We start from the raw sequence: 11,742 nt of genomic DNA on the forward strand, positions 1-11,742 counted from the left end.
TATTGTTTAACCATTAACAAAGATTAGCTTTTATGACTGTTAGAAATTAACTTTTTGTTAGGGCTGGTATACGCTCTAAGTTATAAGCCGCACGTGTTGGAGTCCAAAAAATACGACTAAAGAGATAAATTTACGTCTTCAAGAAATACAAACTTGTCTCCAAGCCATAAACTAAAGTCTGGCTCCGTCTCAAAACTGAGACATGTTCAAGTCGAACTTTTCGACTTCAGCATGTCTTGATTGCGGGCAATTCAAGTCGAACTCAAGTCGAAGCATTTTTATTCGGGTTTGTGATTGATTCTGAACCAATCTGTTTATATGATTAAATTTTCCAAAAAGGAAAAGAAATAATTTTAAAAATTTGGTGCATTTCAAAAATTGCTAGTAGTAGGATCAATTCTTTTTGCAACAACTTTAATAAAAAGACTTCTTATAAGAAATTAAGGTAAAATTATTTGTACTTTAAAATATTCATAAGTAAACCCTGCATATTGGAACGAATCATGAGTTTAGTGTCTATTTTAAAAATTGTATTCCAGATTGAAAAGTACATTTTATACTATGAGAGACCAACATGATTCAGGTCCAATTTACACTCGCTCATCAGGGATTATTTATATGAAAACTGCAAGGTCTAATTCTAAGTATTCTATGTAACAGTGATTCTTACAGAATGCCCTGACTTTTTCAATTTTTTTTTTATATCCCTAACTTTCTCCAAATTCTTAGGTTTCCTCTGACCAGCGGCCACCCTTATTTTAAAATCTAGATCACTACAATGTTTTCTGTGTTCGCAATTGCAAGTGCCTCGTTTGAAAATGTTCCAAACGAGAAAGTAAAGAAACCTTCTATCTCAGTTTTGTCTTGTTGAGAGTCGGGGCAATAAACGAGTTGGGGAAGTACTGAAGCAAGGAATAAACGAAAAGTTCCGTGCTTTTTTCACTGTAATAAGACGCAGCGGCTCTTTTGCTGGTTCCGCAGGTGAAAAGCCGCCACGTCGAATTACCAAAGAAGGCGGCGGATATAAAGAACAACGAGACGTCTAATAAACCCACCTTACCAGGCGTGGTGTCGCATTACCATCGCAACACTTCCATCGCCTTCAAAGAGCCGCAGTGCGAAGAAGACATAACCGTGAGGGCACCGTTACCATTTCACCAAACTTCTTGTCGCAGGTGGGCGTGTGCCCACTAAAAAAAATTACACAAAAAACATGTTCTTCACCCCCTCCTGGTACCCCACACGCGTTTCTTCAGTCTTTCTTCTTATTTCATGCGAAGTTAGGTGTTATTCAAGTCAAGTCCCGCCCGACAATTCGATTCAAGATCTCTATTATCGAAAGAGTGCACACTACGTTCCCTGAATCAAATTCCCGTTAGCAAGTCCCTCGGATCGAGACCTCGGAAAGGGTTACACACGATTTCTTGGGATATTTTATGAGATGAGGAAGGATGTCGTACCGCTGTGTCCCGTACAAGGTACAGAAACGAGAAGGATTAGGATTTATTTTAAGAAATTTATTGCATCGGTTCAATACTGCGAAGAAGTGGTCTGCAAAGAATTTCCTGGCTGTATTTTCTATTTCCGATACAATTATTTTTATATTTGTACATACATTCATTTAAAATCAAAAGAAATTATTTTTAATTTAATTTTTAACTCATTTATAAATTATAATTTGGATAAGCCTTCTACAATAGTTATATACCTAGTTATTATTTAATTATTAATTTTTTCCAAAATGAGGGTGACACAGAAAATCCGAAATTGACCGGACATTTCATAAGGCCGCAAAACTCCAGAACATGAGAGTGGGTTTTTGTACGAGTGCATGTCTGTAAAGCGTAAATTATTTAAAAAGGTAACGGTATAGTTAAAAAGTTACTATTTTTGGGTAACTATAATTCAAAGTAATCTGCGTTACTTTACGTGACTGTACGAAATGTGTTAATGGTATTTATAATAAATTAAATGCCTTAATAACCATTCAGGAAACAATAAAACAAATATTTTACTAAAAAATTCTAATAGTGAGCAAACTTGCTTTTAGACAAGAAGGAAACAACTCTAAATATTTCAAAATCGGCCAAGATCTTACGCGGCCCATTATGATAGACATTTTTTACATTCAAAAACTGAAAAAAACTGTTCATGTAGAAAATTTTCATTATTTGTATATGCCTCAATCCAATTTCTTTTTCAGTTTTCTTATTAAAATTAACAATCTATATACATACGGAGCTTAGGTAGTACTTGAAAATCCAAAAAATGGCCAAATCGATAAAAATGGGGTTTTAAAATTATCTATTTAAAACGCGTTTTCCAAACCTAAAAAGATTTTTGACCGGTTTATCAATGCTCCCCTAAGAAGCAAAGGAAAATAACACTTGTTTTTCTTTTAATAAATGGATCAATATGCAATGTGAAAAATTTTTTGTTTTTAGTCGTCTTCATAAAATTTTATTATGAATAAGTATTTTTTGCTGCTTAATCGCAGTCTAAAAAATGCAACAAAATTCCCTATAATTTTTTCCTATACAATACATTTAAAAAACCCGATAAATTAGATTTTTATATGAATCGGAATTCAGTTCAATCCAGGTCTAAAATACCATGAAATCTTTAAAAATCGTAAAAAGCCATTAAAATATATAGAAAGCATTTGAAATACTATGAATATAAACTAAATTTAAATCATTTCTTAAGGTTATCTTTAAAACAACATTTTAATTATATGAACGCACAAAAAGCGCACTTCACGTTGCTGGGGTTATATTTTCTAATATTCAAAATAAAAAGTTTAAAGAAATCTATAATGTCACATGTTAAAATATGAAGAGTTATAACAACTTTTGAAACGTGTTAAATACTAATTGAAGAAATAATTAATTTTAGTTATTTAGCGCATACATTATTCACGCACCTAGAGATCCTAACTGTTTCCATAAATACTGTTAGTCAAATATTGTTGAATTATAAATAGAAACATTTTTTTAATTTTCTAGAAAAAGCATCTCTAAAAATTGTCAAATAATAGGAAATCAAACAAAAATTTAATTCAAACGCTTATAATTTGATCTTGTAATTCTTATTTCAATTTTGACTTAATCGAACAATAATTGTTATATAGGTCGAACTTTATTATAGTTAATATCACAAATATTTAATTTGTATCGATTCAACGAAACAAAATTTCACCTTTAAAGTTTTATTTAAATCGTAAGTTGTTTAGTTTAAAATTAGTTAAATTTAAAAAAGATTAAATGAACTATAATCAATGATTTTATAAATACAAGGAAAAGTTTTCATTACTCGCGCTAGCATATTCTATTTCTGATTTGAAAATATAAGCGCTTCACAGGATAGGGGGAAAAGAAGAATTTAAAAAGAAAGATGAAACGCAGGGGAATAGGGGAAAGCCTGCGAATCCAGTTAATTTCACACTTGATTGAAACAATAAAATGAAGAAGTGTTTATTTTCTAGTAAGTTTAAAATGTGCAAGAAGTAACCGGAAAATAGATCCGCACCGGGACGTAAATTGTTCTGATTCATCTGGCGAAAAAAGAGCTGACAAAGGATAGCACCGTGCATTCATTGCAACCGTCCAGCTTGATTTATCACTCCCGCGCAACCTTAATTTTCTAGTGGCTCTCAGAGAGCGCGAGAAGGAATGAGAGTGAGAGTGCCAAGAAGTTGAAGAGCGCGAGGAAGAGCAAGAGAATGAGAATAAGAAGTGGTTTGTTTGTTAAGCGCGTGAAAGTGAGGCCCAAAGCTGGCGAAGATTTGCCTTCTCTGACAAATCGGTCCTTGCGTTTATGCCTGACAAGACTGAAGGTTCGCACGATCGACGAGATGCCCTCCAGCCAGTATAATAGGTCGTTCCTTCCTTCTTACGAAAGCTCAACAGAATCACGTGCATAAAACATATCTCAACTAGGAAATATTGCTTTCGGTCTCACATTGTTAAGGCGAAAATTAGATACATCAATCTGAGCAAAAATCACTTTTATCTTTCTCTGTTTAACTCTTCAGGATTGTCGCAAGTTCTACTTTTTTCAAATAGTCAAAGTAGGCGCCTTGCGCCTACAAAACAATTCTTTCGTTACCTGTTAAGGCGTTAATAATTCGTTTTAAAAAAAGTACGAGCGACGGACGGACACGGGACGGACACGTCGTTTCCATAAGGAACCACGCCTGGATTGCCCTCATGGATTCCACAAGACATGAGGGCAATCCATGTGGACCCTGACGGGGGCCCCCTCCATTTTTCCACACGGGTAAATTTAAAAGAATTGAAATGAATTGGATAACATTTTAAAACTTCCATTAATATTAGAAAAATTAGAGTGACTTTACACTGCATCAGAGGAAATGAGCAGAATTAGATGAAGTTTATAAAAATACGTGATGAATAGAAAAAATGCAACTGAATTGAAAACAAAACAAAAATATGTAAAAATGCATGGAATTCACTAAGTTTGAAATAAGTTTAGAAAAATTTTACATCATTCAGAAGAACTTGTTGAAATTACTAAGACTTCAAGGTGCATTTAAAAGCTTTCAGGATTAATTAAACAAAAATTAAAGAAAAATTTAAATAATCAACTGAATTTATTAGAATTGAATGGATTTAAAATAATTCATTGTAAATTCCAAATTAATTCGAATGAATGGTAAAAACTATTTTCAAATCTATGAAACAAAAATGTGATAAAATTTGCTGATATTCTATGAAACATGATATTTCATAAAATCCTGGCCAATTTTTTTAAATACCTAGAGAGCTTTTAAACTCCTTTAAAATGATTGCAACCCTGGAAAATATTATAAAATCCCTAGAAATGTTTCAAAAATATCTCAAAATCTTATGCGCCCTACAAAATCTTACCATATATTCTGAAATCCCAGGACAATTTTTAGAAACACATACAAATATGTTCAAATCCCTGAACATCATCAAAATCCTCGAAAGTTTTTTGAAATGTTCTAAAACACCTAAAAATGCATTGGAATCTTTAAAAATCTCCTACAATTTTTGAAATTCCTTAAAACGTTTTAAAGATCTTAAAAATATTTGGAATCTTTTAAAATACTTTACAATATTTTTAATGCTTTAAAATCTTGAGAAGTCCTTTGAAGTTATTTTAAGCTTTTAAAAAATACTTGAAATTCTAGTAAATGGTTTACAAATCCATTATTTTTAATCCCTCAAAAGCATTCAAACCCTCAGAAATTTTTTAAAAAATTTGATCTCTTAAAAATGCTTTTAAATCTTTTGAAATGACCTAAAATACTTCAAACCCCTTTAAAACTTTTTAAATCTATTGTAAACTCCATATACGAGGTCTGTTCAAAAAATACACGGACTGTTTGAATTTCGCGGCTCGAGTTGGTTCCAGGAGAATCCACCTGGTGTCGCTAAGTTCGTAAAGATCAGCTGTTTAAAACGCGGTATTCCAGTCGCAGATATCTTCATTTGTTGATAAGCTACACGGTTTTAAGTAAAGAGTGTTTTTTCTTTGTCGGATTGTAAACTAGACAGCCTGAAAGAGCAACGAATTGCTGTGAAATTTTGTGTGAAACTTGGGAAATCTGCAACTGAAACATTTGTCATGCTCAACACAGCCTACGGTGATGTTGTCATGAAGCGTACTGCATGTTTCAAGTTGCATGAACGTTTCAAGGGTGGCCGACTGTCGATTGACGATGATGAACGTCCTGGGCGTCCTTCAACGTCAACTGACGACCCACACGTTGACAAAATCAACACCCTGGTGCGCGAAAATCGACGTCTGACCATTAGGGAGCTTGCCGAAGAGTGTGGGATATCAGTTGGATCTTGTTACGAGATTTTGACCGAAAAATTGAAGATGCACCGCGTCACTGCGAAATTTGTGCCACGCTCCAGCTCACTTAGCACTCAGAACTCGTGAGTTTTTGGCCAAACACTCGATACCAGGACTGTTTCAACAAGTGGAAATACCGTTGGGATAAGTGTGTGCGTTGGGGAGGAGAGTATTTTGAAGCAGACCCAGACGTGCAACTTCCAAATAAAATACATTTTTTTTATGACCTCAATCTGCGTATTTTTTGAACAGACCTCGTATGCCTTGAAATATCCCAAAATCATGTAAAATCCCTTTAAATTATTGACATCTATCAAAAAATCTGGTACGTTAAGTTGACGTAACCACATCTTCAAATCGAGTTAAAACCTATCTCATAATTAAGGGCTCATTCAATGCTAATTTAATGCCCTATTGCCAAATATAATGCTGCATTAATTTAAAAAAAAAACAGGGGTTACGCTAGGTTAACGTTAAGTTGGCTGAACCCCATGTCAAATAAATGTTAAATCGAGTTCTGCCATATCACATAATTGAGGGCTCATTTAATGATCATTTGATGCCCCATTACCAAAACTAATACTCTACTACTTTTTTGAAACCGGGAGTTTCGATAGCTTAACGTTAAGCTGACGAAATCCCAGGTGACATAAACGTTGAATCGAGTTCTTTGCTATCACATAATTAAAGGCTTATTTAATGCGCTCCAAAACCACCAAAAATTATTTTCCAAAAGCCACCCCTAATACTGAAAAGCCGCCCTTACTATAAATTATGCACAAATTGTAAATCTGACCATACTATAATTAAGCGGTCATTTAATGCTAATTTAATGTCCCATTGCCAAATTTAATGCTCCACTATTTTTTTAACCGAGGCTTACGCTAGCTTAACGTTAAGCTGACGGAACCCCATGTGAAATAAACATTGAATCGAGTTCTATGCTAACACATAATTAAAAGCTTATTTAATGCTCTCCAAAACCACGAAAGATTATTTTCCAAAAGCTACCTCTAATACTGAAAAACCACCCTTAATATAATTTATGCACAAATTGTAAATCTGACCATACTATAATTAAGGGCTCCTTTAATGCTCATTTAATTCCCCATAGCTAAATTTAATGCTTCACTATTTTGTTTTCAAACCGGAAGTTACGTCAGCTTACCGTTAAGCCAGTGTAAAACCTAGTTTTTAATAATAAGTGAGTCCTTAATTATTCTCTAAATTCGAAACATTAAGAGACGTAGATATAATTAAAATCTGTAAGGATTTTCGCCGCAAATGATTAAAATCTCAATAATTAAAATTCAGACAGTATGCGGTATTAAAAAAGTTAAGAGTCAATACTAATTTATGCTGCAGAAAAAAAATTTTCTGCTCGGTAATTTTGGCCAAAAACATGTAGTAATCCTAACTTCAGCTGAAGCCACAACTCCGGTATGCGAAACTCGGAAACTATTAGTGGTATCAAATTCTGCTTTGCGCAGGAATTTAGTGCTAATTAAGTGCTCTGGATTTGTGTTATGCAAAAAATCCGGGCACTTTTTTTACCAAAAACGTGTACTAATGCTGGCTTCAGGTGACTCAAGTCTGCGAAACTCAGAAACTATTAGTGGTATCAAGTTCCGCTTTGCGCAGGATTTTAATGCTAATTATGTGCTAATATATTCTACAAAAACTAAATTTTATGACCGGTCATTTTGACCAAAATATGTAGTAATGGTGGCTACAGATGACTGGTATATAAAACCCTAAAACTATGGATGATATCAAGTTCTCCTTTGTGCAGGAATTTAGTGCTAATTAAGTGCTCTGGATTTGTGCAATACAAAAAATCCGGGCTAAATTTGTTTCTGAAAATGTGTAGTAAGCTGGCTTCAAGTGACTCTGGTATGCGAAACTCGTAAACTATTAGTGGTATCGAATTCTCCTTTTCACAGGAATTTCGTGCTAATTAAGTGCTTTGAATTTGTGAAATGCAAAAAATATGGGTACTTTTTTTTACCAAAAATTCGTTGTAATTCTGGCTTCAGGTGGCTCCGAAGTCACCCTTTTTACATGTTTTTAACCAAAATTACCTGGCAGAAATATTTTTTTTTGCAGCATTTATTAGGAAAATTTTAATTTTTCAGTATATATTAATATTAATATATAGTTAATATGATTAACTTCCTGCGCAAAGGAGAATTGGAAGCCAACAATAGTTTCTACGTTTCATATGCCAGAGTCACCTGAAGCGAGCATTACTACACGTTTTTGGTAAAAAAAAAAGTTGCCGGATTTTTTGAATAGCAAAAATCCAGAGCACTTAATTAGCACTAAATTCCTGCGCAAAGGAGAATTTGATACCACTAATAGTTTCCGAGTTTCGCATACCGGAGTTGTGGCTTCAGCTGAAGCTAGCATTACTACATGCTTTTGGCCAAAATTACCGGGCACATCATTTTTTTGGCTGGAGCATAAATTATAACTAAATAAGCACTAAATTATGGCATAGTGCCCACATCGATATGACAATGTTATAATTCCAGCTTCCGGAACCTCTTATTTTTGCGTATCGCCTTAGCGTTCAGCCAGCATAATGCCTATTTTTTCAAAAGCAGAGGATTATAATTGTTTAAAAGGCATAAAATTAGCCTCTAATGAGCCCTCACATGTGATATGGACAGATTTACAATTTGTGAATAATTTATATTAAGACCTTAATTATGGTATTGTTAGATTTACAATTTGTGTATGATTTATATTAAGGGTGATTTTTCAGTATTAGGTGCGGCTTTTGGAAAATAATTTTAAGTGGTTTTGGAGAGAATTAAATGAGCCCTTAATTATTTGATAGGACAGAACTCAATTCAACTTTTATTTCACATGGGGCCAGCTTAACGTTTAGCTAACGTAACCCCCAGTTTAAAAAAAATATTGGAGCATTAAATTTGGCAACTGGACATTAAATAAGCATTAAATGAGCCCTTAATTATAGTATGGTGAGATTTACAATTTGTGCATAATTTATATTGAGGGTTTTCAGTATTAGGAGTGGCTTTTTGAAAATAATGTTCAGTGGTTTTGGAGAGCATTAAATGAGCATTTAATTATGTGATAGGGTAGAACTCGATTCAAAGTTTATTTCACATGGGGGTTCCGTCAGCTTAAAGTTAAGCTAGCGTAACCCCCGGTTTAAAAAAAAAGAGTCGAGCACTAAATTTGGCAATGGGGCATTAAATGAGCATTAAATAAGTCCTGAATTATGTGATATGACAGAACTTGATTTAACTTTTATTTCACATGGGGTTCCGCCAGCTTAATGTTAAGCTGGCGTAACCGCTGGTTGTTTTAAAATAGTGCAGCATTATATTTGGTAATAGGGCATTAAATTAGCATTAAATGAGCCCTTCATTATGAGATAGGTTTCAACTCGATTCGAAGATGTGGTTACGTCAACTTAACATACCCCAAAAAAACTTGCAAATCTTCTATAATACCCGAAAATATTTCAAAACCTCATTCAAATCCTTATTGAAATCTTTTTAAAATTCCTTGCTGTTAACTTATTTTAAAAAGTGATTATTTAATTTTAAAAAGTATTAATTATTCCAGACTCATTCGATTGTTATATGCAAATAATACATATATGTACCTACTACAAAATGCAGTGAATTGCATAACAGTAACAGTGAGACTCCAACATGCCTTTAAAATGTGCGTAGCAATGTCAGAATGTATTGCGTCTGACTATAACAGTCTATTTCCACTTTAAAATCTAATGTTGAGTCTAACACAGCAATACCTAACTTTAAATCAAAGTTTACTTACTTGAATAATTATTCCAATTAGACCAGAAGAAAAATAACCAATAAGTAGTACATGACTTCAAATTTGACATTATGATAGTATAGTTTTAAGTCCAAGCAATTTTATTTGAAAGCAATATTTTAGCTGTTTTATAATTTCGTAAAAACAAGAAAATTCGTGCTGCTTTGTGCTTGCGTGGTGCCCATTTGTGCTGCAAAAATATTATTCACGCATAAAATCACAAAATCTAAGCACTATACACTGTTTAATTCAAACGTTTTAAATGTTAAAAATATAGTATTGGATAGGAAAGCGTTTTAACCATCATCTGTATTTTATTTGTCACACAAATATTATATTAGATTACTTATTTTTAGTTTTAAATTTGATTTTCACCGTGCAAGGATACACATTTATATGCATTGTAGAATTGAGAAAAACTCCAATTCTACTACTTAAAATGTGATTGAATGAAATCAGACCAATTCAAAAGTCTTGAAAGTTTTATATAACATGCGTAAAAGTAACTTCAATATGAAACAATGGACGAATATTGTATTCTGAAAACAACTAAAACATAACCAGTTTTCAACACTTTCGAAAAGTTATTCAAATCGCAGTGATAAATTAAAAAAAAACGCTTTATGGTTAAGTTTTTAACAGATTTGTAATATTTTAATCATTCCGAAAATTTCGGGTTGGTATTAAACCATTTTCTATTGAAATTTTAATTTTTCAAATGGCTTAATATAGTGCTATTTTAGGGTTTTTTAAACGAAGTATAAATGAAGTGGAATTTGGCGATATATTTTTAAATTCATATTTCCCGTAGTCGAATTACAAAACGAAGTTTCTGCTTAGTCGATACTTCGTTTTAAAAAACTTTAAAATATAAATAATTTGAAAGTTTCTATTTCAGTAGAATAAGGCTCGGATGAACGCGAATCTTTATAGTGATAAAAGAAGTACTGATTTACACATACACTGTTAGAAATTTCTGTTGGAAACTTCCAACACATGTATTGGAAGCTTATTTCCGAAACGTAAGGTAACGCTGCAATACACAATGTTGTAGTTTCCAAATTCTGGCATTGTTATGCTACCTTACATGTTTTGGAATTTTATAATACAAGTGTAGCAGAAGGCTAGCATGGCGCAAGCCTTGCTTCTGTCCGTTTCGCATGCTTAGCACACGCTAAACACAAATGAATATTTTTAAGAACATGTAAGTGTCAGAGTAAATTAGCCTGCGTTAAAAATGAAAATATTAGGTTTGCCAATAGACGACACGTGTCTAAATGGTAAGTTCACTACCCGGGTGTACCGGTTCGCGCACCAGGTAGTGTAGCACATATTCTATGAGAACTTTTTAAGAATTTAAATTGTGCCAATTGCCAAAATAACTACCATTAGTGAGTCGACGATCCGGGTGAATCTAGTCGCGCACTAGGTAGCTTAGCGAGTATTCTACGAGAATTATTTCACAATTTAGATTGTTCGAACAGCAAAAATTACTAAAAATTGTGAGCCGACGATCCGGGAGCACCAGATTGCGCCCCAGGTATCTTAACACGTATTCTACGAGAACTTTTTGAAAATTTAGATTCTTTTAACAGCCAAATTACTAAAAATTGTGTGTCGACGATCCGACGAGAACTTTTTAAGAATTCAAATTGTGCCAATTGCCAAAATGACTACCATTAGTGAGTCGACGATCCGGGTGAATCTAGTCGCGCACTAGGTATCTTAGCACGTATTCTAGGAGAACATTTTCAAAATTTAGATTGTTTCAACAGCCAAAATTACTAAAAAATATATGTCGACGATCCGGGTGCACTAGGTCGAGCATCACGTAGTTTAGTACGTATTCGACGATAACTTTGTCGAAATTTAGACTGTGCAAACCGACATAATTACTAAAAATTGTGAGCCGACGATCCGGATGCACCGGGACGAGCATTAGGTAGTATACGAGGGTGGATTGATAAGTTTCCGGCTTGACCAAGAAAAACAACGTTTTTAAGAATTTTTTTTTTATTTCTCAACATAATCTCCTCCAAGGCTGATACATTTCTCATAGCGGTGTTCTAGTCTAGCAAT

The 11,742-nt window shown here is 33.6% G+C and overlaps 1 protein-coding gene across 1 annotated transcript in view; it reads right to left on the bottom strand.

Moving 5' to 3' along the window:
* The window catches only part of LOC117176535, an 806,951-nt gene that overhangs the window by 660,067 nt on the left and 135,142 nt on the right, over positions 1 to 11,742 (bottom strand). The window lies entirely within an intron of this gene.

Source organism: Belonocnema kinseyi, chromosome 7 (assembly GCF_010883055.1).
Source record: "Belonocnema kinseyi isolate 2016_QV_RU_SX_M_011 chromosome 7, B_treatae_v1, whole genome shotgun sequence".
NCBI lineage: Eukaryota > Metazoa > Arthropoda > Insecta > Hymenoptera > Cynipidae > Belonocnema > Belonocnema kinseyi.